The following is a 16002-nucleotide window of genomic DNA, read 5'->3' as shown; positions in this document are numbered from 1 at the left end:
TCCCCAAACCAAGAGGACAACCTTAATAACCACATATAATAATAAATAGTCGAATATGAAGAATAGTAAACCCTCACAAAGCAGTAACAATAAATAATGAAAGCTGTCATATTCATACTTATTTAATTGCTAAGATTAATGTTGTAAATAGGCATAGACGAAGAAACCAAGAATTTAAAGTTTTCAGAAAAAATAAAATTGCAGTGGAGATGATTTAATTACTCCCCTACACCCACTTCTGGCTTTCCTTTCATCCAATGACAGCCAGTAATCCCTCACATTGGCATCCCAGTAGCTCAAATTAAAATGTCCAATCCTGGCAGAACTTAATACCAGAGTTATGAGCTTATCATTTTGTTCCATGTTCGGCACTGACCTTCAGGACATTGCCACCCTTCTCCAAACCACCATCAATGCCTTATAAAAAAAGAGTATATCTGGGTCTTATTTACTTGCACATAATAAAATAGCCTCTCAAAGTGTGCTTATCACAGCTTACTTAACCATCTCATTCAGTACCCAGTGCCCCAGTTTAAATTGGACATCCTACCTTGCTTCTGTACTCCAGATGTACGTTTACACTTTTACACTATAGGAATGATTGTGTGACTCTCCCTTGAACAGATGAGCTATAAATTCACTCCACCCCTAACCCCCCACATGGACCAATGTTTGAATTTCTTGTAGTGACACACAGGGGTAATATTTGCAGTATAAAGAATACAAGTCCCTGGCAAGGGGAAGGTTGTTAATCCAAGCCCATGTACCAGTTCATCCCACAGCCCAAACGGTACTGCGCTCTGGTAAAGGGAGAGCGGTCGTTGAGACCTCCGAAGCCTAAAAAAAGTGCTTCTGGAGTTAACTACCAATGGAACTCTCCAAAGCACTATATAGAACGTTAGAGGTAGTTAGCTCATATCAACATCTTACAGTCAACATTCATTAAATTTGCGCTGTAAGAATTACATATTCATTTTTTAATAATCAATTTCATAGGAAAACACACAAGCTTAAAAAAGTGGTGGGCCAATCCCATTCACTTTGCATAAAACAATCGCATGCTGTCTAAAAACAGACGATTGTCGTGACACTTAGACTTAGAAGCAATCTAATAACCTCTGTCTCGTTGACGGGTATTTGATTCAATGGCCAATGCAGGGAACAATTTCTAACTTGCACTGTTCATGCGACCTATATTTGGATCACTATTTCGTCAATCTAGTATTTACTCTAGATGGAGAAAACTCGACATCTTTCAGTTCTCTGAACATGTAGGGGAACTTTCTTCAGGAGTGGTGTCACTGTATCTGAAAGTATTACAGTAAAAAACACCAACAATAACATTAGAGTGTGCTATTGATGCATATCTCTTGAGTTGATGGTTCTTGTTGAAAGTGTTTCATATCAAACTTAAGTGTTCTTTCTGCAGCTGTTAATATAGAACAAAGATATGAAAAAAGATGTAAGCTATAAATGCTTATTAGTTCTTTTTGGTAAAATAAAGTTATCTGACATGACTAGGTTAAGTTATTACCTAGTCTTGTCGGGGCAAGTGGTTCTTAAAGAGGTAGATTCCTGTGTGAAGCAGGATATTGTCTTCTGGGTCCGTAGTTGGCTTCAAAGTAAGTCTACAGGGACCTGCAATTTTAATTTGCATTGATTAATTGACATACTGTCAGAGCAGGCTGGCTATCTCCTACGTAACGCATAGGGCAAAATTAGGGGTAACTTACCTCTTTTAGAGAGGCTCTCTGTCGTTGTAGAGTTAATTCGATGGAGATGATACTCTAGGTATTTCGGGTATTTATAATCCTTGTGTGTAGTTTAACTTCTCAACAAGGAGGGAGGCGCTCAGTTGTGCCTAGAAAGAATGTCAACAGTAATTACTATTTTTGGTTCAATCTCGTTATGGTTTTTATAAAAATACAGAGGCTATCGTCGTAGTCGGCCTCACCTTTTAGATGACAGTTAGTAGCCTAGGCGACGAGAAATCATTTGTGGCTTTTCTTAATTCAGTCCTCTTGGTAGGGCAGGAGGGCTTGGTAGCAGTATTGAGTTCTAGGGGGAACATTCAAACAACGAAATAGGGACTGTTATTTTTGTTTGTCTAAGGTAGACAACCATGTTAATCAACTTATCTTGACAGAGTAAGCCGTGTTATAATTATCGGGAGTTCTGAATTACGGGGAAGAGTTACCTGGCTCCATGTGTCTCCGTTAACTTTTTTCTGTTCGCTCCGGTCGTACGGGCCATTGAACGCCGTTTGGGTTAAGGTTGCGGTCGCCATCTTGAGTGGGGCGCGCTATATAGGACACGTAGTCCTTTTTTTGTTATTATTGTCTTATCTATTATGCTTATGACAGCTGGGCTCGGTTGGAACTGTATACCTTGAAAGAATGAGTAAAGAAAAAGCTAACATTCGTGTAGCTCTCTCATGATCTCTATTTTTAGTCAATTGACTCGTATTCTAAAATACAACAGATTTCTTTTAGCTTGCGGCGGTGATAGAGGGAGCACATTAATTAGTCATCAGTAAATTAGTGAATTGATAAACTGAGTCTCCAGTGGCCAATACTTATTGATTCTACACAATCCTAGTTGGGCTATGTAATAGATATGTAGGTATTGAGACACCAAGTGAGCGGATTGAACTAGTGGGATCGAAGTCGAACTGTCTCCATGGGCACTTGTTAATAGGTTTTGTACGTAAGGTGTGTGACGTCTAGATGGATATAGTTTACTGATAGTGGTCCTATTAAGCGTAACTCTCCCGTTAGATTTCATGCCATTCGATGGCTTCATTGAGTCTTCTTTTGTCGCTTTTGGTCTGAAAAATGAGTCTTTGATCTTTTTCTAGGAGTATTTTTTTTCTTTTTAGTGAGATCATTTCCTTTGATTGTTAAAAGGACAGTCCATTTGACATCTTCACTCGAGTGGTTATGTTCTAAGTAGTGTTTCACCATCTGTGCCATTAGGGTTTTGTTTCTCATGCAACTCCTGTGTTCTATAATTCGGGTTTTTATTTTTTGAATAATTTTGCCTATGTAATTAAGGCCACAAGGACATGTTATCATATATATGACGTATTCTGAATTGCAGTTGGCCAGTTGCATCTGTTTCCAGGGTGTGGTAAGGCCTATCTCGATTTCTTTAGATTTTCTGGTGAATTTACATACTGAGCATTGTCCACAAGGATAGTGACCAGTCACTGTGCTCATACCCCATGTTTTAGTTAGATTTTCTAACTCTGGTTGTTTGCCTCTAAATTTGCTACTGCTTACCCTGTTTCCGATAGTTGTTGATTTTCTATAAGCAAAAAGCAGACATGGAAGTTTGTTGGTAGATTGATCAAAAATCTTCCATTGCTTTCTCACCGTTAGTAATGGATAAACTCAAGTTTGTGCATGTATTTACACTCACTATTCTTTCTTCTGTTTTTTTTTTAATCTTGTCTTCAAGTAGGGATTCTCGATTGTTGTTAGAAGCTCTTTTAGCTGCCTTTCTTATAGGTTTTTTGGGATATTCTCGATCTCTGTTTCTTAGAGAGGGTGTCTGCTTCTTTTTCGTAGGCTTCCTTGGTGCCACTATTTCTTTTTAGCCGCAAGAATTGGCCGTAGGGTAGATTGTTTTTCAGGTGTTTAACATAATGACTCTGATAGTGCAGGAGGGAGTTCTTATTGATTGTTTTATGATAGGGTCTTAATAGTAGTGTTCCTACTTGGTGGAAGATGGTTAAGTCTAGGAAGTTAATTGACCCTCTTTTAATCGTCATCGTGAATTGTAAATGGCGATTACGTTGGTTAAGCCATGTTACAAAACTGTTATCCTCTTCTTTAGTACCTTTCCAGATGACTATTTTTTTTTTAAACTTTATTTTTGAATTTTGACTACAAACGCACCAACATGGTGCTCTGTCGAAACCATTGTAAAGGGGAAAAGGGAAGAAGGGAAAAGAGGGGGGCATGAGAGGAAATGAAGGGAAGATAGAAGGAAGAGAAACACAACGTTACCCAATCCCGAGTTCCCCTCAGAGGCCGCCTCCCCTCCCACCCCCGCAAGATGAAAAAAGCCCAAAGCAGTCCTTCATCAGAGTCTGATAGTTTAAAAATTCAGGCGAGTGTTGAGGATCTTAGTTCCATAATCTCCTTCCAGGTACCAGATGAATCGGAGTCAGAAGATTCATTACTATTTAGCAGATATGCAATATATGGTCCCCAGATGTCGGAAGGGTGTGCATGCAATGGTAGGGTTCTTATAAATTCGCTTTCCACATCCTGGCAGTATGTTATGTCTTTTTTCCAGTCTTCAATTTTGGGTAGTGGGCCTCGGCTCCATGACATGGCGATCCTCCTTCGGGCCAGCACCAGAAGAAGGGATGCTAATTTACGTGATGCGGGTTGAAAATATTTAGTGAGACCTAGTAGGGGCCCAAGTGGTAGTGGGGTCACCTGTTTGCCTATGATGTCGGCAGTTGTTTGTAGAACCAAGTTCCAGAAACGCCTTATTCCAGGGCAGTCCCACGCTAGGTGGAGGAAGTCCGCACGGGTCGCAGCACATCTATCGCATTGGAGCTACGTTTTTGGATGAAGCTTGTGTTTCTTAACTGGGGTATAGTAAGTTTGGTGTACAAAATTGAAGTGTATTAGTTTATTGCGGGTGTTTAGTGCGACCTTTTAAGTTTGACATAGGATATAGGACCAATCCTCCGTGGGTATCGTCTCCTGAATGGCAGTTTCCCATTTTACCTGTGTTTTAGGGTTGGGTTTCCCAATATCGACCACCAGAGATTTATATAGCAACGAGACTAACCTCCCCTCCCCCTGCGCCTGAATCGTGTTGTGCAGTAACTCCCACGTGGGGGGTTGTTTGGGAAATGAGGGAAATATTTTGTGTAAGGTGTGGCGTAGTCTAAAGTAAAGGAATACATCCAGGGAAGTGTTTCCGCCCCTATCTTTGGCCATTTGTGGGGTTAGAAAGGTGCCCTCTGGGAACAGGTCTCCGAAGGAGTGGACATTAACCTTGTCAGCCCATATTAGGAATACTTTTTCATTCGTGAGGGGGATGCCGGGAATAAATCTGATAGGCAATAGAGGGGAGAATCTTACGTCCACACCATATTTGGCCGCCATCTTTTTCCAGATTTGCATATGTAGACAAGACTGTTGAGCGTGCTGTACAGAACTGGGATCTGACTTATGATGACAGAACTTAGCAAGTCGGGTGAGGCCAGGGCTCGTTCCTCCTGCACGTGTGGGCGAACAAAGTGAGTCATATACCAGAAGCTCAGGAAGTGAGCCTGGGCCGCCCAATAGTATTTTTCTATATCTGGGAGCGCCAGACCTCCCTTCGACGTCGGTAGAACTAGTGTGTTATACGTGGCACGAGCCGGTTTACCCGCCCATATTAGCTCCAGGACTGCCGACTTGACTTTCTGGAGAAAGGATTTGGGGAGGAGTAGTGGGATGTTTATGAATAGATACAGAAGCTTAGGAAGAACAACCATTTTAGTCAAGGATGTTCTACCCTATAGCGTTAGTGGTAACGATTTCCACCTGTGTATACGTTCCTGCAGAGAGTTTAACGTGGCAACATAATTGTCTTTGTAGATCTCATGATGGTTACGTGACATGTAAATACCCAAATAGCGCACCTTTGAGTGCTCCCATTTAAAACCATGATCGTCAATAAATTCATTTGTATTGGGAGACCAGGGAAATACTACCGATTTGGAATGATTAGTTTTAAGACCTGACATTTGGCGAATCTTATCACTTCGCGCATCACAGGGTTAAGATTCTCTTGGGGGTCACTGATGAACAACACGACGTCATCAGCGTAAAGAGACAATCAACCTGTGGGGGCCTAGTTTAAGACCTCGGTGCAGGTGGTTTTCTCGTAATCTCGATGCCAGGGGTTCCATGATAAGGGCGAATATCAGGGCTGAAAGTGGGCAACCTTGTCGTGTTCCCCGCTCTAATGATATGCTCGTGGATCTAGTGTTTCCTAGAGTGACATATGACCGTGGGCCATTAGATAACAGAGATACTAACTTGATAAAGAAATTGCCGAAGCCCATTTGCCTGAGCGTTGCCATCATGAATGGCCATTCTACAGAGTCAAACGCCTTCTCGGCATGGAGCAGTACCGCAATTGCTTGTAGCGTTGGATCTATGGCCTCAATGACCCCGAACAGTCTCCTAATGCCGTATGTCGTGCTGCATCCTGGGATGAATCCAGCTTGGTCTCCATTCACCAGAGCCGGCATGAGAGGGAGGAGCCGTGATGCGAGTATTTTGGCTAGGATTTTATTGTCCAGGTTGATTAAGGAGATCGGCCTGTAAGATGCGCTGTCATCTGCGGGGTTGCTGGCTTTGTGCAGCACCATAACGTTGGCTTCGCGCAGTGTGGGGGGAAGGCTTCCACGTTCAATTGCTTCTTCGTAAATGTGAAGTAGGAGTGTGGCGAGGATGGATGCGTGGGCTTTGTAGAACTCTCCAATGAGCCCGTCTGGGCCTGGCGCTTTCGAGTTAGGAAGGGATTTTATTGCTTCCAGGATTTCCTCCTCTGTCAGCGGTGCGTTCAGTGGTTCTCGCAGGTCTGCCCCCACCCAGTACAACTGGGTGTCGAGATACTCTTGTATAGATTTCGGATCTGAGATACCTGTGGAACTGTACAGTTTCTGATAAAAGTTCCAAAATGTGAGAGCAATTTCCTCCTCAGTGTACACTCGCTGCCCTTGATCGTCTTTAACGCATTCAACTCGAGTCGGGGTTCTGTCCATCGACAGTAGACGGGCTAACAGAGCGCCTGGTTTCTGTCCTTCCCCCATATTGTCGGCCATTTCCTTGAACTCCAGAAGTTCTTCCTTTAGTTTGGCTTGGGTGTGCGAGTTTGGAGCAGTGAGGACCTGGGGCTCTAGTGTCTTCAGCCGTTGTTCACTGTTTGATAAATCTTTGCAGATCAGTTTTAGAATGCCATTTTCTTTAGCTAAGCATATGCCACGAACGAAGCACTTTAGAGCTTCCCAGATGGTACCGGGTGAGTCAACAGAGCCAACATTTGTCTCAATGAAGGCCATTATTTCTTTGCGCAGTTCATCTGCGAAAACTGCGTCGGCAAGTGTGCCAGGTTTGAATCTCCAGTTAAGGCCGGGAACTGCTGTGTTCGCTAGGGAGACGTCGAGAGTGACCATTGAGTGGTCGGACAAGGTGCGTGGCAAAATTTGACTCCTTACCCAGACGAATGGGCTGTGGGTGGACGCCAAGATGTAATCAATCCGGGAACTGGTGTTATGGACGGCAGAGTAGAATGTATAGTCCTTCGCATCTTGGTTGTGGTGCCTCTAGGTGTTGGATAGGCCAAATGTCTGGCAGATCTCCCGAACATGAGCGCTGGCTTTGGACGGATTCCCCGCTGTTTTGTGGGATTTATCAAGTCTGGGATCAATTGGTGTGTTAAGGTCCGCTCCCCATATAATGGTTGCTGCATTGGTCTTTCCTAGTTGGGACATCACACAGTTAAAGTTGGTTGGGCTATCCGTATTCGGTGCACAGGAGTTCACAATTATTACTTCCTTTCCTGTGATTATCCCCCTCACCAGCAGAGCTCTCCAGAGTCTTTCTGTGAGTCAATTACACTAAAGTTTGTTCTCCTATCTATTAAGATTGCAACTCCCCTGGCATAGGAAGAGTATGATGAGAAATACCTGTGACAGCCCCAGGATTTGGCCCAGTGCAGTTCCGACTGTGGCAGGAGATGAGTTTCCTGCAGTATGGCAATGTTGATTTTGTGTCTGCGGAGGTACTGGAAGATTCTCCTTGCTTTCGCTGGCTGGTTGCCCCCACGGATGTTCCAGGTGGCGACTTTAAGTGTTGGCACTGTCATCAGAGAGATCTGGTGAGTTCATGTTTGACAGGTCCGGATGTTGCGACTGATGGTTTGATCCGTATGAGTGACTGGAGGACTTGGTTTCTGAACGGACAGCTTCGTGCTGCGTGATTGTTATGGAATGGGAGTGCGGGGTGTAAGGCGACCGTACTGAACTCGTATCCCTCCCTTGAGTGTGCAACCCCCAACAGGCCCACGACAAACAGTCTCTAATAAACCAAACTGTCAACATTGCTGTGCAAGGGGGGCTGGTAGCTGGTTTGCTCCCTCCCACTGTTACGCTTTTATTTCGCGATGATGAATGTATTGCGTCGAGGGAAAATGGAAGCCTTTCATTTGTTTTTGCACCCGGCAATGACTTTATGGCGGGTCTCTTCTTGGTCGGTGTCCCCTTTGTGGGAGACCATTATTTTGGGCCGGTCTGCCACCTGCGCGATCCAGGTAGTCACTTGTTTCTTCAGGCGAGTTTTTCCCTCGAATTGGATACAAAGTTTCGCTGGGAATAGCATCGAATATTGAATTTGGTTTTCTTGCAGCCTGCGTTTCACAGCTGTGAGCGACCGTCTTTGTGTCTGGACTGCTTGCGAAAAGTCTGTGAAGAACTGTAACTTATCTCCCTCGTATAGTAGGTCCCCTTTGTCCCTTGCGGCCCTGAGGTTTGCATCTCGATCCTTATAGTTTAGTAGCTTAGCTATGATGGGACGCGGGTTCGCCCCCGGGATGAGTCTTTTAGGAATTCTGTGGGCTCTTTCGACTACGAAAAGCTTGGACAGGATCTCAGGGCCAAACAAGTCAGTGCAGATCTTCTCCACGTGGTCCTCCATCTTGGAAGTCGGATGGTGCTCTCTGACTCCGACTATCCTTATGTTATTGTGCCGGGAGCGACCTTCCAAGTTCTCATTTTTGACCATTACCAATGTCATTTGCGGCTCGAGTGAGGACACTCTGGTCGTCAGGGCTGACGCCCCATCGTCAAGGTCAGAGACCCTCTGCTCGACTGTATCCAACCGGTCTGCGTGCCTGTCCAACCGGTGTTGGAGCTGGTCTACTTTGGAGGAGAGTGTATCCCGTTTGCTTCCCAGGCCACCTATACCGGCTTTAAGATCAAGTAGTATTTCCCTGATGTCGAAGTCCTGCGTCACTTCTCCGTCTTGCGGTGGGTCCTGGGTGGGGGATTGCGATCTACTGTTGGGGGCCCTGTTTTGGAGGAGCAGCTTTCAAAGGTCAGCTTTCTCTGTGACCTATCTGTTTTCCCCATTCCTGTTGTGGATAGGGCCGGCTGTGTCCCCAGAGGCGGTGTGGCAGTGATTTTCAGGGCTCAGGTCCATATATAGTGCCTCAGATGGATATTCAGAACCTCAGGGCCACCAGGGCTCTCCGCTATATTTCGTTGCTTGAGTCCGGGGGTATCGCATGCTGCCGAGTATTCCTCGCTGTCCACTCCGACATGTGCAATGGTGTCGCGCCTCGAGGCCCCCTCCGCAGCTCTCCTGTTTTCAGGGAACGGGCCTCCGGGCCGATGCAGCCTCGAGACTTGTGCCGCTTGCTTGCTTGTTGCACGGGGGAGATCGGGATGTTCAGTCTGCCTGCCGTGCGTGTGTATGCGTCTTAGGGGTGCGCAGGGCGCTCGTACCTGGGCTCCTGCGGGTCACGGCCGGTTGCCTCTACGTTCTTCCTGGTGCCGGTGTTGGGTTGCTTGCTCTTCTCAGGCCTCACCCGGATGCAGCGGTGACCGCGGGGCCCATCCAGTGGTCTCTGAGCTGATCTTGAAGTGGGCGCCGCCTGGATGTTGCAAACGGGAGGCAGGCTCCTCCCAGCTGACTGCCTTCCCGCGCCCCCGGCCCTCCGCGCCCAGGCAGAGGCTGCATCTTCAGGCATGCAAGAGGGGGGGGGGGGGTCCTTTCCACCTGGTTTTCAGAGGCGAAGCGTCGGGCAACAAGCAGATTAATCGCAAATTTTGGTTCGTAAACGCTTCATCTAACTATTGCTGGCGTCGGGGCTTAATATCACCATCACGATAGCTGCGATTTTTCAGGATCTCGGGGGAGCTTCACGGAGCTCACAGGGAGGCCGCCATCTTGGACGGCTCTCTATCGCCCTCTCCCCAGATGACTATAATGTCGTCTATGTACCTCGGCCATGACTGTAGGTGATTTTCAAATGGATTGTTGGCGTAAATGTGTTTTTTCTCGAAAAATTTGACATATAAATTTGCCACGCTAGGGGTTCATGGTGGCTCCCATGGCCGTCCCTTCTATTTACTGGTAGTATTGACCTTGAAATTCGAAGGTTTTTTGTTAATGGTACTTCTATGCACCAGAGGATGAAGGATGTAGGGACTGGGTCCTTGTCTAACCATGTCAATAGAATTTCCTCAAGCGTTTTGATGGTTTCTTGTTGAGGAATATTGGTATACAAAGAGACGATGTCTAAAGTGAATAAGTACTGGGTGTTGATATTGTATGGATGGTTTTCATGACGTTTAATAACCTCTTTTGTATCTTTTAGGTATGATTCCATTTTGGTGACAATTTTTCAAATAATCTGCAAATTTGGAGAGTGGTTCTATGATGAAATTAATACCAGCTGCAATAGGTCGTCCTGGGGATTTTGTTAAAGTCTTATGTATTTTTGGTAGAAAATAGAAGGTAGGGGTAGAGGGATCAGAATTAATAAGGAATTCGCTTTCTTGATGGCTTATCCATCCTCTGTCATTAGCTTTTTCTGCTTTTAGCTCAATCATTTTTAGAAGTTCTTTGGTTGGATTTTCTAGTAGTTTTTTATAATATTTTGTATTGTTGAGCTGATTTAGACATTCATTTATGTAGTCTTCTTTGTCTAAGACCACTATGCCTCCTCCTTTATCGGCTCTTTTTATTATGATGTCACCGTTTTTAGAGAGGCTGTTAAGTGTGTTCATTTCTTGATGACTAAGATTCTGAAAGACAGGAATATTTTTCTTTTCAAGTTTCTCTAGCTCTCTAAGAAATTGTTTTTCAAATATCAAAGATTCCAGAGAGTAGGAGTGGCTTGGTGGACAAAAATGTGAAGGATTTGTTAGACCTGTGTGGTTCTTGGTCTGAGAAATCATAACTTCTAAAAATGATTGAGCTAAAAGCAGAAAAAGCTAAAGACAGAGGATGGATAAGCAGTCAAGAAAGCAAATTTCTTATTAATTCTGATCCCTCTACCCCTACCTTCTATTGTCTACCAAAGATACATAAGACCTTAACAAAACCGCCAGGACAACCTATTATAGCTGGTTTTAATTCCATCTTAGACCCACTCTCCAAATTTGCAGATCATTATTTGAAAAATGATGTCACCAAAATGGAATCATACCTAAAAGATACAGAAGAGGTTATTAAATGTTATGAAAACCATCCATACTATATCAACACCCAGTACTTAATCACTTTAGACATCGTCTCTTTGTATACCAATATTCCTCAACAAGAAACCATCGAAACGCTTGAGGAAAGTCTATTGACACGGTTAGAAGTAGCATTAACAAAAAACGTCTTCGAATTTCAAGGTCAATACTACCAGCAAATAGAAGGGACGGCATGGGAGCCATCATGGCCCCTTGCGTGGCAAATTTATATGTCGAATTGTTGGAGAAAAAACACATTTACGCCAACAATCCATTTGAAAATCACCTACAGTCATGGGCGAGGTACATAGACGACATTATAGTCATCTAAGATACTAAAGAAGAGGCTAACAGTTTTGTAACATGGCTTAACCAACGTAATCTCCATTTACAATTCACAATGACGATTAAAAGAGAGGAAATTAACTTCCTAGACTTAACCATCTTCCACCAACGAGGAACACTACTAGTAAGACCCTATCATAAAACAACCGATAAAAACTCCCTCATGCATTATCAGTCATCATGTTAAACACCTGAAAAATAATCTACCCTACGGCCAATTCTTGCGTCTAAAAAGAAATAGCAGCACCAAGGAAGCCTACGAAAAAGCAGACACCCTCTCTAAAAAACAGAGATCGAGAATACCCAAAAACACTTATAAGAAAGGCAACTAAAAGAGCTTATAACAACAATCGAGAATCCCTACTTGAAGACCAGATTAAAAAAAAACAGAAGAAAGAATAGTGAGTGTAAATACATTCACAAACTTGAGTTTATCCATCACTAACGTAGTGAGAAAGCAATGGAAGATTTTTGATCAATCTACCAACAAACTTCCATGTCTGCTTTTTGCTTATAGAAAATCAACAACTATCGGAAACAGGGTAAGCAGTAGCAAATTTAGAGGCAAACAACCAAAGTTAGAAAATCTAACTAAAACATGGGGGCTGAGCCCAGTGACTGGTCACTATCCTTATGGACAATGCTCAGTATGTAAATTCAGCAAAAAATCTAAAGAAATCGAGATAGGCCTTACCACACCCTGGAAACAGATGCAACTGACCAACTGCAATTCAGAATACGTCATATATTTGATAACATGTCCTGGTGGCCTTAATTACATAGGCAACACTATTCGAAAAATAAAAACCCGAATTATAGACCACAGGAGTTACATAAGAAACAAAACCCTAATGCCACCGATGGTGAAACACTACTTAGAACATAACCACTCAATTGAAGATGTCAAATGGACTGTCCTTTTAACAGTCAAAGGAAATGATCTCACAAAAAGGAAAAAATACTCCTAGAAAAAGATCAGACTCATTTTCCAGACCAAAAGCGACAAAAGAGGGCTCAATGAAGCCATTGAATGGTATAAAATCTAACGGGAGAGTTACGCTTAATAGGACCACTATCAGTAAACTATATCCATCTAGAGGTCACACACCTTACATACAAAACCTATTAACAAGTGCCCATGGAGACAGTTCGACTTCGAGCCCACTAGTTCACTCCACTCCCTTGGTGTCTCAATACCTACGTATCTGTTACATAGCCCAACTAGGATTATGTAGAATCAATAGGTATTGGCCACTGGAGACTCAGTTTATCAATTCACTAATTTACTGATGACTTTAATTAATGTGCTCCCTCTATCACGGCCGCACGCTAAAATAAATCTGTTATATTTTAGAATACGAGTCAATTGACTAAAAATAGAGATCATAAGAGAGCTACACGAATGTTGGCTTTCTCTTTACTCATTCTTTTAAGGTATACAGTTCCAACCGAGCCCGGCTATCATTAGCATAACAGATTAGGCAATAATAAAAAAAAAAGGACTACACGTCCTATATAGCGCTTCCCACTCAAGATGGCAACCACAACCTTAACCCAAACAGCGTTCAACAGCCCGTACGACCGTAGCGAACAGAAAAAAGTTAAGAGACACATGGAGCCAGGTAACTCTTCCCCGTAGTTCAGAACAATCGATAATTAAAACGCGGCTTATTCTGTCAAGATAAGTTGATTAACATGGTTGTCTACCTTACACAAATAAAAATAACAGTCCCTATTTTGTTGTTTGAATGTTCCCCCTAGAACTCAATACTGCTATCAAGCCCACCTTCCCTACCAAGAGGACTGAATTAAGAAAAGCCACAAATGATTTCTCGTTGCCTAGGCTACTAACTGTCATCTAAAAGGTGAGCCCGACTTCGACGATAGCCGCTGTATGTTCATAAAAACCATAACGAGATTGAACCAAAAATAGTAATTACAGTTCACATTCTTTCTAGGCACAACTGAGCGCCTCCCTCCTTGTTGAGAAGTTAAACTACACACAAGGATTGTAAATACCCAAAATACCTAGAGTATCATCTCCATCGAATTAACTCTACAACGATAGAGAGCCTCTCTAAAAGAGGTACGTTACCCCTAATTTCACCCTATGCGTTACGTAGGAGATAGCCAGCCTGCTCTGACAGTACGTCAATTAATCAATGCAAATTAAAATTGTAGGTCCCAGTAGACTTAATTTGAAGCCAACTATGGATCCAGAGGACAATATCCTGCTTCACACAGGAATCTACCTCTTTAAGAACCACTCGCCCTGACAAGACTATGTAATAACTTAACCTGGCCATGTCAGATACATTTATTTTACCAAAAAGAACTAATAAACATTTATAGCTTACATCTTTTTTCATATCTTTCTGTTCTATATCAACAGCTGCAGAAAGAACACTCAATTTCGATATTAAACACTTTCAACAAGAACCATCAACTCAAGAGATATGCATTAATAGCACGCTCTAATGTTGTTGTTTTTTTACTGTAATACTTTCAGATACAGTGACTCCAATCCTGAAGAAAGTTCCGCTAAATGTTCAGAGAACTGAAACATGTCGAGTTTTCTCCATCTAGAGTAAATACTAGAATGACGAAATAGTGATCCAAATATAGGTCGCATGAACAGTGCAAGTTAGCAATTGTTCCCTGCATTGGTCATTGAATCAAATACCCGTCAACGAGACATAGGTTATTAGATTGCTTCTAAGTCTAAGTGTCACGACAATCGTCTGTTTTTAGACAGCATGCGATTGTTTTATGCATGGGATAGGCCCACCGCTTTTTTAAGCTTGTGTGTTTTTCTATGAAATTGATTATTAAAAAATTATTAAATATGTAATTCTTACACCGCAAATTTAATGAATGTTGACTGTAAGCTGTTGGTATGAGCCAACTACCTCTAACGTTCTATACAATTGCTCTCACAATAAAAGGTAGAGCTACTACCTAGGTAGTAAAAATTGGGTTTCCCCCCTTATAGTATATTGACTCTACAAAGAAGCACACCATTGCTTATCCGAGTGTATGTCCAGCCAATACACCATTGACAAAAGCTACACAACATGATGATATTTTTTTATTTTTTATTTCTTTATTGGCATTTTAATATCATAACAACAAACCCCCCTCCACACTCTCCCCTCCCCCCCCAGTATTAGCAAGCAGGTGCAACCTTATACATGACCCAGCAACATTAAGACAAAGCTACAGTAAGAATACAGTTGCCGACAAACAAAACCCTTCCACGATGCAGGCAACAAGTCCATCAAATCAACCCACAGGAGTCCTCTCTAGCGGCCTGGGCCGGAGATTAGAACCCAGATCAGACCCAATGACCCCGTCTTCACCACGGCCCGGCACTCCAAACCTTATCAGCTTCCTTGGGAAATGGAAAGTCATCAACAGGTACCTCCCCAGCACCAAGGGGCCCTGTACACCATGCTATGGCGAGGAGGGGTCCACCCCCCCCCAACACTTGGCTGCCTAAGGAGGTACAGGGTGTATTTATCCCACATGCGCCTATTCCAACCCCCCTCCCAGCGGTTTCCTTGCAACGCACCCCATCTGGATTCAATATCATTACAGTACAGAATATCCTCCGCCCACTGAGCGACCCTAGGGCAAAACATACTTCCCCAACCCAGAGCCACTCTTTGCTTGGCTAGAATCAAGAGGAGACCTATCAATTTCCTCGTTCCCTTAGGTATTTGTTTAGTATACCCCAGTAGGGCGACCATAGGGTCTGGCGCAACTCGCTGCCCCACTATTTCACCAACAACTAGATATTTAAAAATATTTGGTCGCCCTGGGCCACTCGTGTCCCTTTGAGTATTAATGTGGTGTGTAGACCAATGTTCACTTTCAATTCCAAACATACTCAAGAAACCCTTTTTGCATATCCTCTAATGCCTCTTTCAGAACCTTAACTAAAAGCATTTGAAAAAGATAAAGAAACTTGGGCAGTACAGACCTTTTCAGCGCGGTTATCTTTCCTGGTTGACCATTTCTATAGTTATTGATTAATTGTCCCAAACAATCCTACTTTGCCCACCCCATACAGATACTCGCCAGTGAGGTTCACCCCTAGATAAAGGAAAACTTTGCTGCACAACATTGGGGAAGACCTCTTTATGTCTAGCAACCTTTTCCTCTGTGATTGTAATATTCAAAAGCTCTGATTTTTTCAAAGATTGTCTTAAATCCTGATTCTGCTTGAAATTAATATTTCCCTCAAAAAAGTTACCAGGGATACCTGCAGAGTTAGAAGCATAACCAACCCCATACTGAATATCCTCATTGGCTCTTTTAGCAGCTATTCTTTCCACAGCCCTAGCAAAAAATAGGGGGAAGAGGAGACAACCCTTCCTTGGTCACCTGAATTAAGC

General features: G+C 43.2%; 1 protein-coding gene across 2 annotated transcripts in view; it reads left to right on the top strand.

Annotated features, from left to right (window-relative positions):
• ANKS6 (ankyrin repeat and sterile alpha motif domain containing 6) overlaps nt 1-16002 on the top strand; it is a 934279-nt gene that overhangs the window by 349232 nt on the left and 569045 nt on the right. The window lies entirely within an intron of this gene.

This window comes from Ambystoma mexicanum, chromosome 5q (assembly GCF_040938575.1).
Source record: "Ambystoma mexicanum isolate Mex_15411 chromosome 5q, UKY_AmexF1_1, whole genome shotgun sequence".
In the NCBI taxonomy this organism is placed as follows: domain Eukaryota; kingdom Metazoa; phylum Chordata; class Amphibia; order Caudata; family Ambystomatidae; genus Ambystoma; species Ambystoma mexicanum.
The sequence above is the reverse complement of the archived record's forward strand: the minus strand, read 5'-3'. Positions and strand labels throughout refer to the sequence as shown.